The 26,597-nt window shown below is 51.2% G+C and overlaps 2 long non-coding RNA genes across 8 annotated transcripts in view; one reads left to right on the plus strand and one right to left on the minus strand.

Annotated features, from left to right (window-relative positions):
• LOC102149248 (uncharacterized) overlaps nucleotides 1-26,597 on the plus strand; it is a 231,144-nt gene that overhangs the window by 66,633 nt on the left and 137,914 nt on the right. For all 7 annotated transcript variants that reach the window (XR_011421419.1, XR_011421414.1, XR_011421415.1 and 4 more), the window contains one exon: nucleotides 253-595. This is a non-coding gene — a long non-coding RNA (uncharacterized lncRNA). The remainder of the gene's footprint in view (nucleotides 1-252; nucleotides 596-26,597) is intronic.
• LOC138915458 (uncharacterized) lies at nucleotides 20,070-23,830 on the minus strand. Its single transcript, XR_011421421.1, has 3 exons — nucleotides 23,701-23,830; nucleotides 22,827-22,996; nucleotides 20,070-21,818 (listed from the first exon to the last, which is right to left on the minus strand). It is a non-coding gene; the product is annotated as an uncharacterized lncRNA (long non-coding RNA).

A 26,597-nucleotide genomic window follows, 5' to 3' on the forward strand; every position in this document is an offset into this window, starting at 1 on the left:
CCCTCTGCCCTCCCAGGGTAGTTCTGAGGAGCTCTAAGCAGTTGAAAGTTCTGCCTGTGGGAGGCGACACTCTCCTGAGGCGCCCCTGTCTCCCCTCTGACCTGAATTTGGGTACCAGAGCTATAGGGCATTATTTTTAGTGAGTTCCCGTCTAAATATATTAGGGTCAAATATAAGGAAGGGAGAGTAACTGACGACTGCTCTCGGTCCGTGATTGTAACAAGATTGATTTTTCTTTCTTCCTGTCCCCAGGCCTGATCTTTTGACCAGAAAGAAATTAAAAAGATACCTGTCATGCTGGCTGCGCCCGTCAGCTGCATGCAGCTTCGTTCAAGGATTTTTGGAGCCCTGTGGATTTACAGTGATACTCGGCCGCCTGGGGGATCACGCTGGTGGACGCATTCTCTGGAATTAAGTATCCCGGCACATTTCTGGATGCTGAAGGTGGTTTTAAGGAAGGCCCCGGCTGAGCACCTTGTGGATCCCTGCAGCCTGGACGCCTGTGGGGGACAGAGGACTGAGCTCTCTGTCCTTCTCTCGGACTGAAATGTTCGGTTGGGTCCCTGCCAGCTCCCTTGGGGGCTCCCTATGAAACGTAAGTCCCGTCACACATCTCCTGTGCACACATCTCATGCATGTTCCATCAAGCGTTCACCCCAGCTTTAGGTGACGCTGGCCTGGCTGGTGGTAGAGAGGTCACTGTGACGTGGCCGGCTCTCAAAAGAGGCTGGCGTCTCATGAGCTTGCTCTTTGTGTCTGGCATGGTGCTGGGGGTTTGGGGGAGACAGATGGAAATGGGAAAGTCCCTCATGGGAGCTGCCACTGTTCCCTGTATTGACGTGTGTGCCTCTCCCCCTTTACTGATTTTCCTGGTTCACGTGTCTGTCTCTGTCTCCCAGACCGTAAGTGGCTTGGCGGCTGGGGCCTCTTCCACGTGGCTTTGTGTCTTGAACACAGCGTGGTGCCTGGCACGTAGTGTGTCCTGCTGCAGAAAGGGTGCGTTAAGGCATGATTGTTAATGAATTAAGACGCCGAAGAGTCAGTAGTGAAAGTACGCATGAGGAGATAGTTTCTTGGCTCTGTGCTTACAGCTAGAAACGAGCGATGGAATGTCAGCCGGTGCCTGTGGAGCTGGTGGGGCCTGGGTTTCAATCTCCTACCTGTATCCACTATGTGATGTGGGCAAGTGACTGCTGGGTTCCTTGTCCTTTTCTATTCCATGGAGGCGACGTGTTATTGTCCTTTACAGGATTGGTGTTGAGGATCACAAAATAGTCACTCGTGTGCCAACACTGGCTTCGTGCCTGGCATACAGCTGTCACTCAGCACGTAGTAGGTCACTGTTGGTGGAAGAGAGACTTCTGGGAAGGAGGGGCATGGCTTGGGCTTTGAAAGTGTTTCTGAGCAGAGCCAGTGGGCTGTGCTGGACATTGAACTTGGCACTGCTGGTTGGTGTGGACAGTTGATCAAAGGTCACAGTCCCTGGCGCCTGTGGGGAGGCTGAGTGGCAGGTCAGCAGCAGGCGAGGGAAAGGAGCCTCCTGTCGGCACGATGGCGAGAGCAGCCGGACTTGGACTTGGCAGCCGAGGCCTGGTGTGGTTCTGCAGTTGGCGAGCAGAAGGACTGGCCCCCTGGGTCCTGACTTGGCAGCTGTGAGGTTGGTGGCTCTGAGGGATGTTGCCTTAGTGTTGTGCCATCCACAGGAGAGTGTCAGCTCCAACAGCCAGTGCCCCGAGTGCTCAGGTCACCTGGGGCCACCTGGCACTTGGCTGCCAGGACCGCTCTTGGGGTGGGGCCTGGGCTGTGATTTGGTTGAGTTCCCAGTTCCGCTCATGCCCGATGGCATTTCTCAGCGAGACTTTCCCTGACCTTCCAATGCAAATACTGTCCCTCGGGTTGTTCCACACTGTTCTTGTTCACAGCTCCTAGATGTGGTGTAATAATATTCTCTTCATTTATGCAAAGTATTTGATTTCTTGTCTTTCTCCCATACTAGAGGGTACTCTCTGTGAAATCAGGAAACATGTTTGTCTTGCTCACAGGCTAAGCACACAGTAGGCATCTTATTGCATCGTAGTTGATCAGATCACATGATGACTTTTAGTGGTTTTCTTTCAGCTTCCCTGAAAAGAGCAGACAAAAGGGAAACACTCCCTTTTTTTCCTGATTACTTCATTGAAGTCATAATGGTTTATAACATTGTGTAATTTCAGGTATACATTATTATTTATCAGTTTTTGTTTAGACTGCGTCGTGCTCACCACCAATAGTCAGTTTTTATCCATCACCATATATATGCGCCCCTCTACCCCTTCACCCACCCCCAAACCTCCTTCCCCTCTGGTAACCACTTATCTGTTTCTCTTTATCTGTGTGTTTAACTTCCACATGTGAATGAAATCATGCAGTATTTGTCTTTCTCTGACTTACTTCACTTTACATAATACCCTCAAGGTCCATCCGTGTTGTTGCGAATGGGACTATTTTGTCTTTTTTTACGGCTGGGTGGTATTCCATTGTGTGTATATATATATATATATATATGTATATACCACATCTTCCTTAGCCATTCATCAGTCGATGGGCACTTGGATTTTTTCCACGTCTTGGGATAGCTGGATCATATGGTATTTCTATTTTTAACTTTTTGAGAAATCTCCATACTGTTTTCTGTAGTGGCTGCACCAGTTTGCATTCTCACCAGCAGGGTAGGAGTGTTCCCTTTTCTCCACATCCTCTCCAACGTTTCTTAGTTTTTGTCTTGGTGATTATAGCCATTCTAACGGCTGTTAGGTGATATCTCATTGTAGTTTTGATTTGCATTTCCCTAATAATTAGTGATGTTGAATATCTTTTCATGTGCCCTTGGCCATCTGTATATCTTTGGAAAAATGTCTGTTCATAGCCTCTGCCCATTTTTTGATCTGCTTGTTTGTTTTGCTGTTGTTAAGTTGTATGTGTTCTTTCTATATTTTGAAAATTAACCCCTTGTGGGATATATGGTTTGCAAATATTTTCTCCCAGTTGGTGGGTTGTCTTTTCTTTTTGTTCATGGGGAAACACTCTCTTTTTGAGCATCTGTGTACCTTAATCAGCCCAGCAGTTCCACTAGGTGGGCAATGGTGTGTCCGTTTTATAGTTGACAACTTTGAGGCTTTGAGGGACCATGTAACTTACCCAAGGTTGTTTATTTATTTTTTTAAATTATTTTTTATTTATTTTTTTTTGAGGAAGATTAGCCCTGAGCTAACATCTGCCACCAATCCTCCTCTTTGTGCTGAGGAAGACTGGCCCTGAGCTAACATCCGTGCCCATCTTCCTCTACTTTATATGTGGGACGCCTGATGCATCATGGCCTGCCAAGTGGTGCCATGTCTGCACCTGGGATCCGAACTGGTGAACCCCGAATTGGAATGTGCGCACTTAACTGCTGCGCCAGCGGCCCGGCCCCGCCAAGGTTGTTTATCCAAGAGAAGGCAGAGCAGGAAGCTGAGAGGGGTGTGTGTGTGTGTGTGTGTGTGTGTGTGTGTGTGTGTAGCACTGCCTGCTGTGGAATGCTCTTGGGGTCCTTAGAGCTGGGTGCCCACTTGGTCCTCTGGGAGAGAGAGACTTTCAGTAAGCACTCTGTCCCCTACCTTGTGGAGGAGGCAGGTGCCGTGCTTGGCCCTGGGATGAAGTGGGGTTGGGATCGTGGTCCACCCCCGTGAGGCTCAGGGTCTTCAAGGAGCCTGTGCCCTCGGTGAGGAGGGATTTGCAGCACAGTGTACTGTGTCCGAGCAGGACAGGGAGGGGCTCTGGAGGCTCCAGGGAGACTTGGAGGGCTGGGGGCTTTGGCTAGGCTTGCTGTGGTGAGCAGAACTGTTCTGGGGACGTGAGGGGCTCAGCTAGGAAAGTGAGTGGGGGAGCCCAGGGCACAGGCCTGCCCCTTCCCTTCTGCCTTCCTGGGCCTCTCGCACCTCTTCTTGCCATCTCTTCCCACCCTCCCGCTGTGGCAGCTGTATCTCACTTATCACAAGGCCCCCAGCCCTGCTCTTTCTCCTTTTATCAGTTACTCCCTCGAACAACCCCATTGTGGTGGTCCTGGTTATCTCCTGCTCCTCCCGGGAGGGCGAGGGTGGGCTTGGGCACCAGAAGACACAGAATGGTCATGGCGAGAAATAAGACTCATACTTCCCCTCCTTTCTGGCAGCTCAGAGCACCTGCCCTGCATCTGTGAGATTGCACTCTGTCGACATTGATGCAGGAATGATTGCCATTTATTACGCCACGCTCTGTGCAGGGCATGTGGCAGACGTGATTCCGTTCCAGCCCCAGACCAGACCTATGGAGTGGGCACTATTATTGTGGTCATTTTTAGTGTTGAAGTATCTGGAGCACAGAGAGGCAAAGCAGGTCTCCCCAGGGCACACAGGCAGTATCTGAACACAGTTCTCTCTGATTCCAGAGCCACTGGGCCACACAGCCTGGAGCTGAGAGATGCAACTTCTACTCCCTTCTTGCTCCCCCAGTGACTCTGTGACCTCGAGCTGATCGCCTCCCTTCTCTGGGCCTTTGTACCCTCAGCGATAGGGAAACTGTTTAATTTCTCTTCTAAGCTGGGACACTTGAGAGTGAAAGGAGCACTGTGACACTGGCTCCGGGACAGCAGGGTGTAAACTAGGAGGGTGCTGGGCAAACCAGACCCAGTGGCCCCTGGACTCATTAGTTAGATGGAGGGTAGTGCTGGTGGTGGTGCTGCTACTGATGCTACTGGTGTTGCTGCTGGTCCTGGTGCTGGTGGTGTTGGTGGTGCTGGTAGTGCTGGTGCAGATGCTCCTGGTCCTGGTGGTAGTGCTGCTGGTACTAATGGTACTGGTGGTGCTGGACTTGATGCTGCTGCTGTTGCTGGTGCTACTGGTGGTGATGGTTGTGGTGGTGGTAATGCTGGTGCTCCTGGTCCTGGTGCTGCTGCTGCTACTGGTGGTGTTTGTGGTGGTCTTGATTTGGGGGTGATGTTGATGGTCGTGGTGCTTCTCCTGGTATTGACGCTACTGATGCTGGTGGTCCTGGTCGTGGTGCTGCTGCCACTGCTGCTGGGGTTACTGGTGCTGCTGCTAATGCTGCTATCTCCTGGGTCCAAGTTGGCTCCTGCAGTTTCTCCTTGCAATTGCTCAGGCAGTTTGCATTTCTGCTTATGGCACAGGAACTTGGCCTAATCTCTTCATCTCACAAGTCTGCCTTTAGCTGGTTGGAAGAACCCATTTCTCTTTGAGCCTGTTTGCCCAGCCTGCTGCTAGAGCAGGCCTTATCTGTAATTTCTTTTAACTGATGGGCCCCTGTTGGTGATAGAGAGCACACACTCTAGCCCTGGGCTGAGGGAGACAGTGCTGCTCCCTCACCTACACACACACACCAGCCAGCGTTCCCAGAGATGGCTTAGTGCCCCAACAGGAGTGCCTGGCTCCCCTGGAGTCTGCACAGGGTTACCATGAGAGAAGGGCTGTGACTCATTCTCCAGGCCAAGTCTGGAGACCAGGGGCTCTCAGTGAACAGTCATGGGCTTGCTTAATGGCTGGTGTTTACGAACACTTGGAATGTCCCTGGTTAACCTTCCAACCTGGCGAGGTGGGTGTGGCCCTCTTTTTCATATGAAGAAACTGAGGTTCAGAGAGATCCAGAAAACTGCCACGCTCATCTCTGGAGAGAGCGGAGAAGCTGGTGTGTGCACGCCAACCTGTCGGCCTTCAGCCTCCCTATTCCTGCTCTGCCAGTGGTTCTCTGGGTGTGTGATGCCAGGTGCAAGATGATTTTAGGTTATACGGGTCAAACTTTAAAAAAAGAATACTTGTTTCATATTTACTTTAACTTGAATTAGAAAAAGATCATCCTTGGCACAGGAGACTTGTGATTTTGTAGATATTACTACTTAGGATGTAGATATTTAAGTTAAAAGGATAGGTCAGTTTTGCAAAAATATTAAGGTGGCAACAAATGGACATAGCCCTCCTGAAGAGGGCTGAATTTGGAGTGCAGGTCCTTGCTTTGATTGTGGTCTGTTCCTTTGGCTGTGTGGCTCTGGCCACATCGCTGGGGACAGTGTCACAGCCTGTGACCGGAGTAGGTGTGTCCTGCGTCATGCTGCGCATTGAGTCCACCGTGGTCCTCCCTAAATCCAGGAGAGTCGTGAGGAAGTGGCTGCACAGCTCAGTCTGGAGCTAGATTGAAAACAGAAAGGATCCCGGGATGATAGCGCTTTATAATCCGGTAATTCTGCTCCAGTTGACAGCGGCTACTCGTCTCGGCCCTGCCAACTCTGTTATATATATAGGGCATCCCAAGTTTTCCAATCAACCCCTCTATTACTCTCTGAGACTGAATGATGGAGTAGTAAATATTCCCACTCTGCAATCAATTGATGACTCATTCACTCATTTTTTCATTCATTTCGCCTCAATAAACAGGGGACGATATAACCTACTCCAAGGGTTTATTGTGAGAATTAAGTAAGAGCACATATTGAAGGGCCTAATTCAATGCCTGACATATAATAGGCATCCCTGGAATATAGCTCTTTTTAAATAAAATGTTAAAATAGAATTAGAAGATTAAAACATATAGGCATGTAGAGATAAAGAATACTGAGGGTCACTGACTTACTAAAATTTAACATTAATTTAGCTCTGAGTTTCCTCGTTAGCACAACACGCTGAATGGGTTATATTTGTGTCTCAATCAAGGATTGGCTGACTTTTTCTGTCATGGGCCAGATAGTAAATATTTTCGGCTCTGTGGGCCATATGGTTGTGTCGCCATTGGTCAGTCCTGCCTTTGTGTCTGGAAAGCAGCCAAAGCCGATATGTAAATGAATGGGCGTGGCCGTGTTCCAATAAAACTTTATTTATAACAACCGTAATGGGCCCCTAGGCCATAGTGTGCCCTTTGATCTAAATGGAGGGAACCTGTTTGTTTTTGAAAGAGAGAAACTTCCTGGATCATAAACACTGAAAAAAATTTGTTACACGATGTAGTCTTTATCCGAGGCTTGTTAAGCAGCATAAGGTCAGTGCTTTCCTTGGGGTTTTAGGGAAAATACAGAAAAAGGGCTTCACACTGCTAGTTCCTTTGCCATTTATTTAGCAAAGCTTTATTGAGGACTTACTGTGTCCGGCCTCTGATGTTGACCCACGATAAAACCTGAAGGCATGTGGGCTTTGGCAGGGGTTGCTGCATTGGTAAGGGGTCACTCAGTGATGATTTAGGGATGTCAGATCAGAGTGTTCTCAGTGTTGGCTGCTCTGTGTAGTCCCTGAATTACACACAGCCCTCAATGCTCATTTGAATGCCGGGCCTGAGCTCCAGACACAGCCACTCAGGGTTCTCCATCACAGGGTGGCCGGGAACCTCATATGAGATCCTTGCCCCCTTTGACCAACACCTGCAATTATTGGAAGAGTGTGGTTTTTGCAGTGAAACACAACCAGATTTTGAAGCTTTGCTGTTTCACAGCTGTGTGACCTTGCTCTAATTCCTAAACTCTCTGAGCCTTGCTTGCTTCATCTGCAAAATCGGAACCGTAAGACTGCTGAATCTCCAGTTCTTAAGTTCTTACCCGAGTGTGGCCAGCTGGTATTTGCTCTTTCAGCGTTAGTTCCTCCCCATGGGGGTCTGGTGGCTGCTGGCCTCCCCCCTCTTTCATCTCAGGAAGCTGTGTCCTGGCTTTTCCAGCTGGAGCCTGTGGCTGGGAGGATTACAGGCCCCTCCTCCTGGTTGCTTGTTCAGGGCTTGAGAAAACACTGGCCTCTGGAATTCCAGAGTTAATGAAGGGGGCAGGTTCCAGGAGGGTCTCTGTTTGACCTGCCACCCCTCCTCCGACCCGTGTTATCCCTGAGCGTTTGGAGGCAATGAAAGGTTTGTAGCAAAAGATCTCTCAAGCCGTGGGGTGGGACCGGGGCCTTGGCTACTGGAATCCTGGGGCAAGGTGGGTGAGTTTGAGCCTCTTCCCCATGGTGCCTGGTTAACACGAGGGAGGCACCAGGAACAAGCCTGGGGGCACGGTGGGCCATCTTGGGAGAAGGGGGGATATGTGAAAAAGTTGGGGCGTGATTCTCAGCTGTCCAGAAGAGGGGCTGAGCCAGGGGCTTGTGAGAACTGGGAAAGAAGAACCAGTTGCCTTAAACATACAAAAAAGGAAACTTTTTTTCATTGTTCTGACCTTGGGACCTAAGAGGTCCATTCAGTAGGACTGGTGGGGTCAGGTGAAGAGGACGGGCCTTTGTTGACTGATACAGTTTCAAGATACAGTCTCTGTTTCTGGCTCTTGGAACCTTCAGGAAAAGCTCTGGAGATCAGAGCGAGGCCGTGAAGTGCCATGGCTTAGGATGTGGGAGGCCAGAGCTGGGCGGTAAAACTGCCAGGATGGATGGGCTGCCCTGGGTGGGCTCGTCCCAGGCAGATGCGCAGGCACGGTCTGTGTCTGCCACTGCGGGTCTCGGGGGGCTGTGGTGGGCCCGCCAGGAGCTGCATGGCCTTGGCCGTGAGCGTGAGTCCCGTCTGCCCTGGCTGCTCTCCTGCCCTGGCTGCTCTCCGGGAAGTGGATTATTTCCTGCGGTGGGGGATGGGGAGGCTTCGTCCCCCTTTCTTTGTCTTGGCAAAGTGTTGGTCGCGCTGATAGCTGGTTCTGCTGGGCAGTCCCTGGGGTGGGGGTCTTCCCATCTATCTATCTGCCACCATCTCTGACTCCACATGGGGCGGGGGTTCTGGGGAGAGAGGTCAGTTCCAGCTGATTACTAGGAACTGCCTCTACCCCTCTCTCCCCCATGGAGCCTTATCTGGCTCTCTTTGAAGAGCAGCTGCTCATGGTAAGGTCTGTGAGTCACTCAGAGGTTCGGCATTGCGTTTAGCGGGAGGCGATGACATAAACAAATAAACATTAGCCAGGACAGGCTCCCAGATTCCTGCTCCCCTGGGGCCCTGGAAACTCCTTGTTGCATGTTCAAGGAACAAGAGGATGCTCATCACAAACAGAATTTTCCTGATGGAGAAACACTCTGGGGAGGTTGTCGGGGCGTGTTAGAAAATCCGGGACCATGTAAGTGCCGGGGCTTACTGGCTGTGTGATCTTGGGTGGGACACTTGGCCTCTCTGGGCCTTTGTTTCCTCCTCTGTGAAGCCGTTTTTGTGAAAGTTAGATGACCTGAGATGTAAAACCTGGCCGGTTTTTGGTTCCCTGACTCCGAACGTGACACACAGTGAACTCTGAATCTAAGCCAGATTTGCGAGTCAGATTGGTTTTGTGACTGTCTTATTTTTCCAGTTGTTGAGTGAGTCAGCTCAGGCCCTTCTTGGGACTTCTCTGAGGCTCCAGCTCCTCATCTTTCAATGAGGTGGCGGTCCTTGCCTTGTGGCCCTCACATGCTTGGTGAGAGGACAAAATGGGAAAGTGGCCAGACGATGTGGCTGTGTCGGGCTGCCTTCACAGTCAGGCGTGATGGCTGAGCCTGATTCCTTGGGGAAGGAGTGTGGAGGTGGCAGAGGTGATGGCGTGCAGCACATTTCTCAAGCTTTAAGGCCAGGCAGCACAAGACTGCTGAGGCGTGTTCAAGATGCAAGCACCCTGCCTCCCTTTAAAGTCCTGGAACTCCGGGCATCCTGTGAGTGTCCCCAGCTCTCTGCTTTCCACTGTCCTTCAGAGCAACTTACCGGATTCCAGAATCTGCTGTTGAGCTTTGGGGTCATTTCTTTGCACAATGTGAATCGTCCAGATCTGAAAACACAAAAAGCAAGAAGCCACAAAGGGTCATTTAACAAACCCTCACTTCCTGCCTCCAGGATTAGCAAATGTTAAATGATGTGACTGTTTCCTTTGCATCATTGCTTTGGAAGAAATAAAGAAAAAAATTAGAGATAAAGTGGAAGTCCGTGGTCCCTCTTCTCCCATTCTCTTTCCTTCCCTTCATAGAAGTACTTCCTGAATTTGGACTCATAGATTATGTTCTTACACTTTTACTACAAATCTCTTTGGTGGCTATTTGTAGTACCGTTTTGTGTGTTTTAAAGTTCGTGTGGGGTGGCATATCCTAGGCATCTGGTGACTGCACTTTGCTCTTTTCCTTCCCTGTTATGTTTGGGTGATGCTGCTGTTGGGTTCGTTCCTTCATGCCGCTCGTGCATTTTGGGTTGCTTGCAGGTTTGTGCTGTTGTAGCTAGTGTTGGCTGTGCTTCCTTTCACACATCTCCAGGTGCATGTGGGGGTGTCCCCTTGGGCACAATGACCAGAGAGTGCACACTGTCACAGTGTGCACACTTGGCAGAGGTTGCCACGCTGCTGTCCCGCTGGGATGATCTGTTGACTGGGTGTCTCCCGAGAGCCTGTGAACTCCTTGAGGACGGATGTGATGCTGTATTCCTGAGTTGGATCGGCAGTGCCTGGCACCTGTTCCAGCTCATTACGTGCTTGAATGGGATGAATTCTGGAAGGAGGTGAGGCGGGCACCGAGGGCAGGACCAGGGTCCGTGTGCGGAAGGAGCGGTGCCCGGGTGGCCCTCTGCCGAAGCAGTGCTTCCTCAGCAGAGAGAACAAGGGAGTGGGCGTAGTGGAGAAATTGGTGCTGAAAGGATACTCTGAAGGGGCCGGCAGAGGTGTCTAAGCCCAGATGGATGTCACTAGGCTGGACACAAAGGGTTCAGAAACCATTCCTGGGTGGCCTTTGGGGAACTGGATGAAGCTGAGTTTGTGTGGGTGTGGAGAGCTGAGGGGGACACGGGTGCTGGACTGAGAGCCAGAGCTGGGTGAAGTCCGCCCCACCCTTGCTGAGCCGCTGGCTACACAATGTCCCCATCGTGGGGGACGGAGAGTCACCATGACTACTCTGGGAGCCAGTCTCAGCCAGGAACGGGGTTTCCAGCAAAGCCTGCAGCTCAGGAAAGTTGAAGCAGAGGAGGAGGGCTGGAGCAGCAGTTTATAGACTGTCCAGAGATGAAATTGCTACAAGGAAGATGTGTGCTCTGAAACGGCTGAGAGAAACACGAGAATGAGAAGATTGAACACAGCGTTTGACAGGTTTGCTTTTCTTTCTAAAAATATGATTAGAAATGGAAAATTGGGGTTGGGTAATGGGAGAATAATTGTGTATATACTATGAAAAAGCCTTTTTTTCTTCATAAGCATTTTTCCTGATGATAAAACGAATGCCAGGTCTTTGGAGAAAATGTGAAATGTGTAAAAATGTATAGATGGTGGAAAAAAGTCCCATAACGCTCCACGGGAGAGCAATCCCTGGTACCCTTTGTAATAATAACAGCTCCTGTGAGTAGGGTGACCAGCTCGTCCTGGTTGTTCTGGGACTTTCCTGGGTTCAGCGCTGAAAGTCTCACCTCCTGGGAGCCCCTCAGTCCTGAGCAGACCAGGGTGGTGGTCACCCCACCTATGAGTTACGGTACGCCCTGAGGTTCAAGCATTTTGACGGCTCACACAGCATTGTCAGAGCGGTCACAGTGTTTGTTTGGCTCCAGCTGTGCGCGGGTCATTGTGCGAGGCCGCAGGCCATGGGAGTGGCTCCTGAGGCGATGCCCTGTTTTCTGTCCTCAAGGAGTTTATGGCCTGTCTTTGGTGCAAAGTAGGGAAAGGCCAGGAATCTTGGCAATATTTTCCCTTGTGGTTGCACCGTGGGGATTTGAGGATTTTTTCCCTCTGGTGCGTTGTCTAGTTTTGCAGGTTGGTGCCAGGAGAGGGTGGACATTGGTCCAAATGCTGTGTTTGATGCCTTCCCCCAATACAACACTTGGGTCCCCAAATGATGCTACTCCTTCTGTGGCTAGCTCACTGTTTCATGGTGGTGGTGGTGGTGATGGTGATAATGATGATCATGATGATGGTGATGATGTCAGCACCCATCATTCTGTGCTGTGTGGCCACCTCTGACCTTTTTGGGCCCTCAAAACACCCATGGAGTAGCCAGCACCTGAGACATTAACCCCATTTCCCAGGCAGCGGACTGAGGCCCTCAGTAGTTAGGGGGAGGGAAGCTCACGCTCATCAAGTGCTGAACACACGTGGCCCCGGCCAGCTTCGGCAGCTCGGAGGCCAGCCTCGTGCCTGCAGTTTAATTCTGAGGGGACCAATGCCGGCGAGGTGAGGCGGTTGGCCCTGTCAGCTCCATGGTAGGCAGGACCAGCCACATAATATGTGGAACTCAGTGCAAAATGAAATGCAGACTCCCTTGTTCTGAATGATTAAGAATTTCTAGATGGTGACAGCATAGCATTAAATCGAGCCCTCAGCCCTTCTGAGGCTGGGTCCCTGTCTGCCTGCACGGGTCCCAGGTACAAGAAGCAGCCTGAGGGCAGCATGAGGTTGGGACCTGGCATCCACTTCCCCAGCCCAAGCACGTTGGGGCCAGGCTGTGTTTCCTGTGTCTGTAGAGCCCTGGCCTGGTAGAGTCCTGTGGGTGCTTCTGGGTGCCTGGCTTCCGTGGGAAAAAGTTTCCTTCACCCCCTTGTTCTTCCCCAGGCCACACGCACAAGTGCTCAGGTGGATGGTTAGGAATTTGACGGGCCCAGCTGCTGTCTGGGACTTGATCATGTCGTGCTGTCTGGAGGGCACGTGCTCTCCATCTCCTGCTTTGTCGTATGGACGCTGGCGCCTCCTACCTGCTCTTTGGTGTGCCGAGTGTTGCTGTCTCTGCTGGGACCTGATTGGTTTCAGGGGTGCAGACCACTCACATGGTGCCCTGAGGGTGATGTCCAGGGGCCACCTTACCTGGAGAATAGAATTCCTCCAGGGTCTGCATCTCTTGAGTTCCTACAGTGCTAGCGGTTCTCATTTGTGGCATCATCTAATCCTTACAACAGCTCTGGAAGGTTCGCAAGGTCATTGGTCATCTCTCCATTCAACTGATACTTGCCGAGCACCGACTGAGTACCGGGCACCGTGCTGGGAAATCGAGGCCCTACTGATGTCACAGTCTAAGCCTTTTCTGTCACTTCATATGCAACAGAGTGCATTGGCTTCAGGGAGCCTGGCTTGACTCCTGGCTCTGCCGTTTGCTAGATGTGTGGCCTTGGGCAAATTATTTAATGTCTCTTGACCTCAGTCTCCCCATCTGTGAAGTGGGGTCATAATAGTCCTTGTTTGTGGTTGAATGTCTGGGTATTTCCAAAATTCATAGGTTGAAGCCGTAACCCCCAATGTGATGGCACTTGGAGGGGGACCTTTGGGAGGTGATTAGGTTTAGATGAGGTCATGAGGGTGATGCCCCCACGGTGGGATTAGTGCCCTTCTGAGAAGAAGAGGACAGGGATATCTCTCTCTTTTTATGCACACATGCCAAGGGGCGGATGCGTGAGCACACAGCGAGAAGGCGGCTGCCTACGAGCCAAGAAGCCGGCTTCTAGCAAGAACCGAATCTGCTAGCACCTTGGGCTTGGACTCTGCAGCCTGTAGAACTGCGAGAAGTAAATGTCTGTTGTTTAAGCTCCTGGCTGTGGTATGTTGTTACAGCATCCTCAGTGGACTAAGACAGCCTCTGGGTAAGGAGGTTTTGAAGCTTGAACGAGATATTATAGTGATGCATTTAGCACAGTGCCCAACACACACCAAGTGTTCAGTGAAGCCTGGTCCTCATTCTGGCCACCACTTTATAAGTGACCTCAGGATGATTTCTAGAGGGTCAGGAACTTGCTGACCGTCACGCCATCAGTTTGTTGCGTGAGCTGGGCCCTTCTTCCTCCCAGTGGGAACGCCTTTCCACTCTGCCTTTGTGGATGGACCTAATGACCGCCTGGGTTACGTTCTCCTTCCCACAAGAGCCTTGAGAGGCAGAGCGAGACAGGCAGAAACGCCTGGCTGCTGCTTGCGGGGTTCATTAAGCCGTTCCTCGGGCTCCGTTGGCTCTCTGGTTAGCCCTAAAATAAGTACCGCCAAATGCTTTGAGGTTTCCAGTCGACATTGCGTTTTGAATTCACACAGCAGTGACATTTTGCATCTTCCTGCGGATGATAAACGTTTAGATAGCAACAAAGATAATGGCAAAGGGAAAATGAGGGGAACTTCAGGCCTGGGCTGAGCAGGCTGTACCCCTTTGGTGTGATGAGTGGGTGAGAAATGGCTTGTGGACACCTGTCTGGTGTCCTGTGCTCCCGGGAGTTGGGATGACAGAGGTGTGAGGAGGGGCCTCTGTTTTGCTGCCTGGAGGAGCCTGTGCTTTCCTGAGGCTTCTGTGGTGGGACATTTTAGTCTTGTTCCCATCCATTCTGTGAGAAGTTAAGGTCTTGAGCATGGTGTCATAGGGGCTGTCGATGGGTTGGGATTGATGGCACAGTTCTTGTGTATTCGTTTCCCTTTATTCAATGCCTCCTAGGTGCCAAGATTTAATAATTCTCATAGCAATCCCAAGGGCTAAATGTTTTCCGATCCTCTTCTCACAGTTGTGAAAACGGAGGCTCAGAGCCATCAGACATTACGCTAGCAAGCTTCCTCCCAAGCTTCCTCGGACTCCTGACCACGTTCCCCAGGCTGCCTGCTCCCTACCCCAGAAATGTCAAACGCATTGCACTAAATGCCAGGACTCTGATCCCAGATGGACAGAGGGCGCCCCACGGGGGCAGGGGGCGGCTGGATCTTTGAGCCTGATGGAAGTGACACTAGCCCGCTATATTTACAGTCCTCGTTGTGCTTCTCCGGTGTCTCCGGAAGTCATAGCCCGCAGGCCGGCCCGCGCTCTGCGGGATGACAGGAAGTTATGTGCCAGCACTGTTGGCTTGCTGAGTGGACACTGGCCTGGTGGTCATAGGGGAGATGGGGCAGAACAGGCAGGGCTGGTGGGAAGGAGGAAACCACTACAAACAACTCAGACCGTCTTGTGGACAGATTCCTGGATTATTACACGGCCACTCAAATGACCAGATTTGGGTCAGGAAGCCCGGGCTGCAGAAAGATAATGTGAAATCTTCATGTTTTTCCACCAAGTCCTTGCCATTTCAAAGGACTTTGCTTTCTAAGTTATCATCCTAGTGATTGTGGATTTTGGGTTTTCCAAGAGCCCAGGTTTTATGGAGGCTGTGAGGAGGGGATGGGGCAGGGCTGGGAGAGGGGTGGCAGCTGCGGAAAAGGAAGAGCGGGACAGGAATGTGCACATTCCACACCCAGCTTCTTCCAGATTAAGTTCCTCTCCCAACAGCGAACAAGGGGCCGATTCACGTGGCTCCAGTGGCCTCCCTTGCCTGGAGTTGAGTTCCTGTGCCTTCCAGTGACTAAGGAGGAAATTCCATTTCACTTATACTGTGGCCAGGCATCCTTCATGCCATTCTCTATCTTCATGTTGTGGCTGCCTCATCTTTTTGGAATTTGCCCTTTTTTCCTTTCTTTCTCTGGGTAATCTGTTGATGCGATGACTCCATGAAACACAGCCAGATTTCGGTCTTCCACACGGTCGTTTTCGGGCATCCTGGCCTTCGTGTTTTCAAGGTGGTCAGCGGTTTGGAACGTCGGTCCTCATCCTTGTGCACACGTTCGCATCCCTCCATCCTTTAGGGTCCCGTGCCCAGTTTTTAGCTTGGGGTGGGACTCTGGTGAAAAATCCCCATCATCTGGGACCTTGAGATAGGATCTCTCAGGCAGTCAGTGAATGGATGTGGATGTCTGCTGTGTTCTCAGGGTAGGGACTAGAAAGACGTGCCTCCTGCTCCCTAAATCCAGTGAAACCACCAAGAAAGAGTAGAAGACAGTGTTTGAAGTGAAGTGTCTCAGCATGAGAAGGCCTGCATTTTCTTTTTTGAGGAAGATCAGCCCTGAGCTAACATCTGCTGCCAATCCTCCTCTTTTTTGCTGAGGAAGCCTGGCCCTGAGCTAACATCCGTGCCCATCTTCCTCTACTTTATATGTGGGACGCCTACCACAGCATGGCTTGCCAAGCAGTGCCCTGTCCGCACCCGGGATCTGAACCGGCGAACCCTGGGCTGCCAGAGCGGGACGTGCGAACTTAACCATTGTACCACCGGACCGGCCCCAGGCCTGCGTTTGAATCATGGCTTTCTTACTTCCCTAGCATGTGACCCTAGACCAGGTACTTCTCTGAGCCTCAGTTTCCCCAGCTGCAAAATGTGAGCAATACTGGTGTGGAGTGATGAAAAGTGGAGAAAATGGGTGACGCTTTTGAAGCTTGTTTTTCTTCCTTAACCAAGTGACTAGCTTTGGAACCCAGCTCTAGTGCCTGGGCCTCTCTGAACTTTGGTGTCCTCACCTGCAAGTTGGGCATGAGAACCTCTGTTCTGCGGGGCCCGTGTGAAATCCTGACCTGAAATGATCGTCACTGAGCAAGGCGGCCAGGAATACTCATTCCTCCCTCTGTTCTTAACTGTCTTGTTATGCTGGTAAACCTCTGTCAGACTGATGATCCGTGAAGCCTGCACCAGTCAGATCAGTGAAATTAAATGACTTCCTGATGGTAATAATTAGATTAGTAGCTAATAGTCAAGGCTGACACTCAGCCAGTGCTTATTAAGTCCTGGGCAATGTGATTAGGCCTCATCTGTTATATAATTTAATTCCTGCAGTTGTCCTGGGAGATGAAGAGCTATAATTAGCCCCATTCTACAAATGACAAAAGTGGAGGATCAGAGAGACTGAGTACAGTGTCTGAGGTCACGCAGCTATAAGTGGTTGTGTTGGTATTCCAGCCTCAGCTGTCTGGCTTCAGAGCCAATGCTGTTAACCACTGTACTAGCCTGCCTGAAGGGGATGTGGAGAGAGAGAGAGTGTGAGTGTGTGAGTGTGTGTGTGAGTGTGTGTGTGTGGTGAAAGGCAATAGAGAGCATCATCGTAAGGCATTCCTGTGGGTGGGTCAGGCTCGCTTGCGGAAGCTCTGACAAAGACACCACAGTTGAGGGTCTGGGAAGGGATAGGGCTGTGGGCTCTCCTTCAGCCTCCCACAGTTTGTCAGTCCCAGGGCCTGTGCTCAGTGTCCAGGGCACATTGGACCCCTGACCCTCATCTCGTCTTCCACCAGGGATGCAGAGGAGGCTGGAGAGGCAGGATTCCCACAACTGGGGGACCTCCCACTTTTGTTTCCAGCCTCTGGCCAGCTCCTCTTGGTGACTGCTCCCTCTTGTTTCCAGCCATATTCCTCTGTTCTGGACGTTGCTCTTGTGGGCCCATGTCAGTTGACTGAGTCCAAGCGTGTCTGTTTGGGAGCTCTCTCTGGCAATGCTGCAGCCCAGAGTCTCCTGAACACAGTTTCTCCGACCGCACAGCAGAGCCCAGCAGCTGCTGCTCCCCACTCCCTACACTTCACCTCCCGGCCTTGCAAGGGCTCCCAGGGCCCAGCCCAGAGCCGTGGACCCAAGAGTGATCCCTCCAGCCACTGTGAAGCCCCCTGGAGGAGACGCTGTATGGGGCTCCTTATTTCTTATCACTACATCCTCTGTGTGTTCCCTATTTTACAGATGAGGAAACTGAGGCCCATGGAGCTTAAGGAAGTTGCCCGAAGGCATAGCCAGAGAACTAGAGCCTAAGTCCAGCCGCATCTGAGAGCATGCTTGTCCCGCTCTGCCATGCCCGGGGAAACTGAGGATTCCTCTGGCGTGTCGGGGGGGTCCGTGCTGCCGTGACATCCTGGCTCCTCCTGGGTCTCAGACTCACCTTATCTTAGGCAAAGACAGAAAGTCTTTCTTTCCATAAACTGTTTTAACTGAAGCTCACCGCAGGGTAAGGGTGGTGCTTGGTTCATGGTGGATAAAGAGTGGGCGCGGCTCCGCGCGGGGAAGTGGGCGGGTGGGGACGGGGCAGGGGCGCGTAACTGGCCTTTGGAGGCGACCTGGATTTGAATGCCCCCTGGTGAGGCGAGCCTGTGGGCCGGCTCCTCACTCCCTTGAGAGGAGGTCAGTTTCCTTGGATCCCCCTGTTTTAAAGTCCTGTGACACTGCAGTTTGAGCATTCGGAGCTGGCATTCAGCTGGCTATGTGGAAATCCGTACTAAACACATAGACTGTTTGGAGGAAGGTTGTTTGTTTTATTGTTGCTTCTATAAATGTAATAGCTAGCTGTATTTTGAGCAATTCCCTGCCTGCCTCTAAGTGGTTTACAGGTGTTAACTCATGCAACGCACACAACTACCCTACGTGATTGGTGCTATTATCACCACTCCCATTTTACAGACGGGGAAAATAAGGCTCAGAGGAGTAAAGTAATCTGCCCAAGATCCCTCAGCAAGTAAGTGGCCAAGTGGGGATTTGAAGCCAGGGAGAGGCTGCCCAGCTCATAAAGATAAGCTCCTGATGGGTATGGCACTCCTCTGAGGGAAGGACAACCACATCTGGAGCTGGTCCCCCCCATGTTATCCCACAAAGTCCTAGTGGAGAAGCGTGACCATCCCCATTGTGATGGATGAGGAAGAAAGGCTCTGAGCCGTTAAGGAATTTGCCAGAATTCAACAAGTTGTAAATAGTGGCATTACGATTGAACCCAGGTCCACTGACTCTGGGTATATGGTCACTCTTGTATCCCCTCCTCCTTTCTTGCCAACTTGGAGACTCAGCTCATGTCACCTCATGCAGCTGGCCTTTCTATGCAGGTGGCCCCAGGGGGCCTGGGTTTCCTCTGGTTTGGAGGGGATGGTGTCCCCAGAATCCTCCCTCTCAGCCCGAACCCCTCAGGGTCAGGCACGGTGTCCTCCTCACATCTGCTCCCCAGCACCAGGATCCCCTTGGTACCTAGGATGACCAGAAAACGTCCTCCATTGAACTTGGCCTGGTGTGTGCCCCTCAGTGCTGGGAAGCCGGGGGGCGCATCAAGGTGAATGCCGGGCCATGTGCGCCTGCAGCCACTCCCACCTCTTTGGTGAAGGAGGAGTTTTGATGGGGAATGGCAGCGGTTAAGCCTGAGACCCAGTCGGGGCACTGCTTGCTGCTTGCATGGGTCCAGTCTGCCCCATGGGTGGTCTGTGTTCCATGCCCGGAGTGGGCAGATTCTGCCGGGTTCGGGGCCTCATGAAGCTCTCCAGTACGGAAGCACTTCCTTCTGCTCCCAGCCCTCTCCCCCGCTGTGCACATTTCCTCCTCGCTATCTGTGGTGGAAATGGAAAACAGCTGGCTGCTGATGCCTTGAAATCTCCTACTCAGCCGCTCCAGGCCTCTGTTAGGGTATTAAATCATCCAGTGTTTCCTGCTCTCGTCCCCCTCTGACCTTCCTCACAGGTCCCACTTCCCAGCCCATTTCAATCATGTCTTTCCTCTCCTCGGACATTTTCCAGAGCCTCCAGCAGCCTGTCTGAGTGGAGACTGGGGTCACACACAGGGCTGATTGTCTGCTCTCGGCCTGCGTGCCGGATCCTTGCCCCAGCCCTTGGCCATCTCTGGTGCCCGTCACCACCAGATCAGTCGTCTTGAGGCACCATAGGAGTTTGCCACACCCTTGCTCCAAAACCGCAGAGGTCTCAACAACAAAAAGACAGACAACCCAATTTAAAAATGAGCAAAGAACTTGAATATACCTTTCTCTGGAGAAGGTATGCAAATGGCCAGCAAGCACATGAAAAGATGCTCAACATCAGTAGTCCCTAGGGAAATGTACATCAGGACCACGTGCTATACCTTCATACCTACTAGGAAGACGATAATCAAAAAAACAGAATCATAAAGGTTTGCGAGGATGTGGAGAAATTGGAACCCTGTGCATTGCTGGTGGAATATAAAATTGTGCAGCCACTGTGGAAAATAGTTTGGTGGTTCCTCAAAAAGTTAAATATAGAATTACTATACGACCCAGCAATTGCACTCCTAGGTGTATACCTAAGAGAATTTAAAACATGTTGACACAGAAGTTTGTACGCAACTGTTTGTAGCAGCGTTCTCCACAATAGAAGGTGGAAACAACTCAAGTGTCCCATCAATGAATGAAATGAATGGATAAATAAAATGTGGAGTGTGTGCGTATGTATTATATATGTATAATGTGTGTGTATATGTGTATATGTATGCATACACACAATGGAATATTTTCAGCTGTAAAAAGGGATGAAGCACTGGTACCTGCTACAACATGGATGAATCTTGAGAACATTATGCTAGGTGAAAGAAGCCAGTCACAAAAGGTCACATATGGTATGATTCCATTTTTATGAAGTATCCAGAATTGGTAAATCCATAGAGACGATGCAGATTGGTGGTTGCCAGGGGTGGGAGGCGATGAGAAGTAACTGCTTAATGGGTATGCAGTTTTGTTTTGAGCGATGAAAATGTTTTGGAACTAGATAGAGGCAATGACTTGTACTACCTTGGGAATGCACTAAATACTGCTGAATTGTATACTTTTAAATGGTTAATTTTATTTCATGTGAATTTCACCTCAAGCAAAACAAGCAAACAAACATGGTGGCATTGCAGGTCCCCTTAGGTAACAAGAGAGATGTGGGGCACTCGCTTCACGCCACTGTGTCTGACCCTTAATCCCACTGAATTCTGTAGAGATGGAATGGACCCCATTAGTCCCACTTTACAGATGAGAAAGTCAAGGCTCAGTTAGGGCACACAGTTTATAACGGCACAGACAGAAGCACAACCAGGGTTTGTCTGACTCAGAGCTGATCGCTTTTGCACCCTCCTCCTCCTCCTCAGCAACATACAAGGCTCTCGCTTTGGTTTAGATTCTCCGTTCACGTCAAGAACTGTGCCCAGCCCTGTGGATGCCTCACACTGAGCTAGAGGAGCTCTGCTCCGTGTCCTTTCAGGAGCCACCTGCCTTTTGTTTTCCCCATATCCACGTCCTCCGCTGTCCAGTCCACTCTGGCCACCCCTGCCTACTGGGATCTTTTCCTGACACAGACTCCTCATGTCTCTCACAGGGATTTGTACCCAAAAGAAAACAGAAGAGGAGGGTTTGAGTCACCGTTCTGCTGTATGATCATGGATAAGTCTCGAACCCTCGGTACCTCGGTTTCCCTAAATGTACAGTGGGAAAGCTTGAGAACACTCCCTGCTGACTTCCCTGGGGTCGTTGTGGGGGTTGAATGCATCTGTGTTTGGACAGATGCTTTGAGAATGGAAAAGCACCATGTGGACACCAGTGATGGGGATGATCACTGCTCACAATCAGGTTCAAGCTTCCTGCGTACTCGGCAGAGAATGGACCCAAACTCCAAAACCTAGCCCAGGGCATGTGGCCGGTGCTCAGCTGTGATTTGTTACATGAATGAGAGAATGAATGAGCAGTCGGCAGTTAGAAACCTGAATTGTAGGTTTGGTCCAGGATCTAGATTTTGAATTGTCCTGGGTCTGTGCTCGTCCCAGGCCTGAACGCACAGCAGACCATCAGGAAATAGTTGTGACTGATTCATCTGTATGCTCCATAACCGAGCTGGAGATGGGCCATTTCATTCTGGTCTCTGGATTTTGGCTGCGTTTTCTCTCATAGCAGGAATTACGGCAGAAAGATGGAATGGAGGAAGATGAAAACGCTCAGCTTTGCTCCCCGCTCCCTCTGAAGAGGCGTGTGATCAGGGCCGAAGCAGGAGCACTGGCCCTCCTGGTGGGCACTCGCTGGGCTGTCGCCTTAAGCTTCCTTATGACCACGGGAGACTGACACTCCTTCTTCCCCGTGCCTCTCTTCCTCTTGGTTCCATCACAGTTTTAGGGCACGTAGCTGAAGCTTCACGGGTGGGAGAAAGAAGCAGTGCCACTCTGCACGAGTCGGAGTGTGGGTGTCATTTTTGTTCTGATAGGAGGAGGGATCACCATGTCTCCTTTCCGACTGAGGCTGCCCAGAGCCCTGGGTGCTGCTGTGGATTCGCTCACCCTCAGTCCTGTGACCTCGGACACAGCAGCTCGGGTAGGAATGTTAGTTTCCACGTCTGCAAAATAAGGAGTAGGGGTGAGACTTAGAGGAACTCTCAAGTCCCTTTTGGCCTCAAAGTTCCATGATTCTGGCAGTCTAAAGGGGGTGTGTTTGATAGCTCCTAACTGCAACCATCTTCTGTCTCTCTTTCCCTTTTTAGCCTGTACCTCCATCCATCTATCCACTTACCCCTCCTTCATCTACCCTCCCACCTATTCATCCATCCATCCACCCACCCACCCATCCATCCATCTATACACCTATCCACTCACCCATTCCCCCATCTACCCAACCACCCACTCATCTATATGCCTATCTACTTATCTACACACCTATCCACCCACCCATCTTCCCACCTATCCATCCATCCATCCACCCACCCACCCACCCATCCGCCCATTCATCTATACACCTATCCATTCACCCATTCACCCACCCACCCATCTATCCACCCACCCATCCACCCACTCATCTACACACCTATCCACTCACCCACCCATCTGTCCATCCACCCACCCACATTTACTAATCCACACACTCATCTATGCACCTGTCCACTCATCCACTCACCCACCCACCCACCATCATTTACTAAGTAGCCCCACTGGACCAGGCATTATGCTAAGTTCTGAAGATACAGAGAAGATTACAACAGGGTCCCTCGCCTTAGGCGCTCACAGTCATGAGCCAGGACACAGATATTGGACTAAAAGAGGAAAATTAAATGTCACGAGTGCTGTGAGACAGAAGGCGAGGCTGCCCTGGTAGCAACAAAGGAGGTGGCAGCCTCTCCTCCAGATCCTGTAATGAGGACTGTGGCCAGCCTCTGAGTAGCTTCAGGACAGGCTTGTCTTGATGTGGGGGAACAGGGTCGATGACCTCAAGAGGCCCCTTTTAGCCACAGGAATCTGTCATGTGGAGTTCTCAATTGCTGGCTTTGCTGGAAAAGAGAGAGAGAAAAAAAGAGGGAAGAAATAGAGGGGCCGGTCAGCCCTCCTGGACATTTATGCTTGCGGTCTCAAACCTCCATTTCCTGGGGCTGCAGGCTGTGTGTGGGAGGCGTGCATGGTGGCTTGGCCGGCCCGGCGCTCCTGCAGCCCGCTCTGGGGACGGCTGTCTGTTGGCAGTCCCCTCCCTGTGCAGCGGTGGCGGCCGGTGTGGACAGACCTCCTCTCTGTCTGGCTCGTCAGCGTCCTGTGGCAAAGGGTAGAGTGGAGCCTGTGTTTCTGATGGCCGCTCCACCCCTCAGAGTGGGGCAGTCTAGTGATTCTGAGGGTGACGCTGGCATGTGCCCCTCGGCCCCATCCCCCTCAAGGGAGATTGTGGACAAGGCAGCTTTTCTAATAAGCAGCCTCTGCTTGCCCTGTAGGAGATGAAAGACTGTGTGTAAGAGTGGGTAATTTTGGGTTTTCCTGATGAAAGCAGTTGACATTTGTTCAGACCTCGTGCACACAGCTCCCCTGCCTTTCATCTCTGCTATGAAAGCCTGGCCCGTCTTTGGCCTGCATCCGGGACGGGCAGTGCCACCGGAACTGAACTGGGCCAATGGCAAACTATAAAGGAAACGGGTGGAATGACCCTGGGGGGCTGTGGATGGAGGAGTGGACACCGCAGGGCGAGTTCTGACTTTCCTGGAGGGGCTGCTCCCTGGTGTCGGATTGTGCATTGCGGTGCCGTGGAAAGAGCACGCCCTGTGGAGCCGGGCAGGGCTGGCTGAATCCGAGTGCCGGCTCCTCCCCTTCCACACTGAGTGAATGTAGGGGGTCATTTGTCCTCACTGAGCTGTGTCCTCATTTGTCGGTGGGATAATATCACTGCCAACTCTTGTGGCTTTCACAGCTCATCTTAGGCGCTGTCTGGAGCCCAGTAGGTCCTCAGGAATGTTCATTGGCTTCTACCTGAATGGGTGAACTTGACCTTTTGTGCTGTAGGCACTGTCAGACTGGAACTGGGGACTTGCGTTGTTCAACCACATACAGTTCCCATACAGTGTCTGCCGTATAGCAGGTCCTCCTCAGTGACTGGCAGGTGGCTCCATGGAGAAAGGAGAGTTTGCTTCCGCCTCTCGTACAGCTCGTCTAGCTTTGCAGAGAAAGAGAATGAACAAAGAGGTTACATAACTTGAGTCTCTGAAACAGGCCAGGTTGTACAGTCTTTCTCATGTGCATTCATAACGCAGGGAGCAAATGCTTCAGACTTGACTCATTGATGGAATCCCTGCTGCAGTCCCATCTAACCACCCATGAGATAAGTTGCTACCCAACAGGAGCAACCTGGCCACCTGTCTGTCCAATTTGCTCTTGAATACCTCCACTGCTGGAGCACTCATTACCACTGAAAGATGGTGTTGATGCTTCTGATGTTCTTTCTTCTGCTGATGAGTGATGGGCGCTTTCTCTGGGCTTTCTGTGTTCTGATCCTCGGGGCCCTCCTGATGAAACAGACCCCTGTCACAGATGACAGCTTTTAAGTTGATGAAGGCAGATGCCACGTCCTTTCTGAGTCCTCTCCTCCATTGGGTCAACCACCTACCTAGTTGAGTGGCATTGGTTTTGCCCCTTAACCTCCCTGAGCTTGTTTCTGCAGTTCTTGAGCACTGTTTAAAGACGAGGTTCAATGAAATAATGCACGTCCAGAACACAGGACATGCTGAGTTCATGTGGCACCCCCTCCCCATGATGCAGTTGCATGTGGAGTTCAGGAACGTGACAGCCCTCCACTTTTAAACAGGGGGCAGGGAAGCCTCAGGTGGCATTGGTTTGTGTGTTTATTTATTTTTTTTTGAGCAAGATTAGCCCTGAGGTAACATCTGCCATGAATCCTCTTTTTTGCTGAGGAAGACTGGCCCTGAGCTCACGTCCGTGCACATCTTCCTCTACTTTATATGTGGGATGCCTACCATAGCATGGCTTGCCAAGCGATGCATAGGTCCATACTCGGGATCTGAACCTGTGAACCCTGGGCCACCAAAGCGGAACGTGCGCACTTAACCGCTGTGCCACCGGGCCAGCCCCATGTGTGTTTATTTTTTAAAGCCACTTATCCCCACGCTTCCTGTAGTGCCCGGGCGCTGGAGAGCATGCCCGTTCTAATGCGCGGCACCTTTTCAGCAGGCTGGGGAGCTGAAAGTTCCCTGAGCTCATCTTAGATGCTGATTATTTCAGGGAAACTGGCAGTGACTTCTTCTCCCACATGGAAGGGATTCAGGGAGCAAAGCCGTTTCCTCTTCTTAACCCTCCAGTCTGGAAAGTGACACTGTGTCAGTTTGTCAGGGTTTTAGGAGGAGGCCTTTGCAGACTGTGCCCTTCTCCTCCTTTTGTGAAATTGTCTGTGGCGGGTTTGTCTCTCCCCTGATTAGTCACCACCAGGCTCTGTTGGGAGACTCTGGCACAGGGCAGTGGAAAGGACACTGGACCAAGAGCCTGGAGGTTGGTGCCTGATCTTTGCTCCGCCTGGAAGAGCTGCGTGGCCTCTGTTCAGGTTTTCACCCTGGCTGGGCCTCCCTTACCTGTTTAAGGGGTGGGTTGGCCTTTTCAGGCCCAGCAGTGTGGGCATCCTGGGGGTCTCCAGGAAGGTCAGAAAGTGGAAGGAAAGCCCCCATGGCCCCACCTGTAAGCCCGCCATCCCGTTTTCAGGCTCCTCTCCCTTTTCTCCTGCACTGAATGCCGTGTGTCCCAGCGCTTCGGGGGTTCTCTGAGTCTCCTGCCATCTGCCAGGAGCAGCAGCAGGCAGCACAGCCTCTGCACGTGAAGAAGCATCTATAGCCAGGATTGAATCCAAATGCCTTGGCCCGACACATCCGCCCTTCATTCTGAACTCAGCCTGCTCTCTTGCCTGCCCCCCCACCAGCCCTTCATGCTGCAGCCACACAGAAGTTGAGGGGTCCTCCGTATCTGTGTTCCTGCAGACAGACTGCACCGGGAAGCAGAAGTCATCGTAACATGAAAATATGCACTAATAAACTCATTGCTAACGTCCAGCCCACCCACATCCGACGATAATCAGTCTTTTACTGATTGCCAGACGTTGTAAACATCTGTCAGTCCGGGGCACGAATAGCAGAAACTCTTAACTGACCTCCATTTGGCTCCTTTGCTGGATTAATTGATGCTGCCCATTCCGTTTGTACAGCAAACTGAGCGAGGCCCCAGGCTTACTGATGGCTTGGGGCTGGTGGGCTGCTCACAAGCCCAGTTTTTCCAGATTCAAAGTTTTGTTCTGCCCTAACTGTGTGGCCTTGGGCGAGTTAAATAACCGCTCTGTGCCTGTATGTTTCATCTGCAAAATCATACTGAAACTAGTACCTACCTTCCAGGGTGATGCTGAGCATTAGATGAATTAATACATGTAAAAGCTTACAACGGTGTTTCCTGGCCCGTGGTAGACGCCCGTTGAATGTTAGCTTTGATATTCATGGGCCAGGAAGCCTTCTACCACCTGTAGATTTGTGCGCTGGCCAAAAGTTGTGTTGGTAGTTACATGTCACGTAAACTGATGAGAATTGAGTTTAAAAAGAAAGTTGTTGCCTGAAAATTAAGTTTAGTACTTTGGAAAGAATGGATGACATTGATTCGCTAAAAAGTTGTCATCGAATCGCTTAGAGGCAAAACAGCTGTAAAAAATAGGCCGAAAAATTGTAAAACTGTAAGAGTCTGTATTCCATATGCTTTGCAGATGACTTAAGTTTTGCACTCCTTGAAAGAAATGGAAATCAGAAGTCGTAGATGTTGAATCGTGACTGTGTATTTTGCAAGAAAGACAATTGGCACGTCAGGTCAGTGGGCCAAAGAAAGAC

Source organism: Equus caballus, chromosome 9 (assembly GCF_041296265.1).
Source record: "Equus caballus isolate H_3958 breed thoroughbred chromosome 9, TB-T2T, whole genome shotgun sequence".
NCBI lineage: Eukaryota > Metazoa > Chordata > Mammalia > Perissodactyla > Equidae > Equus > Equus caballus.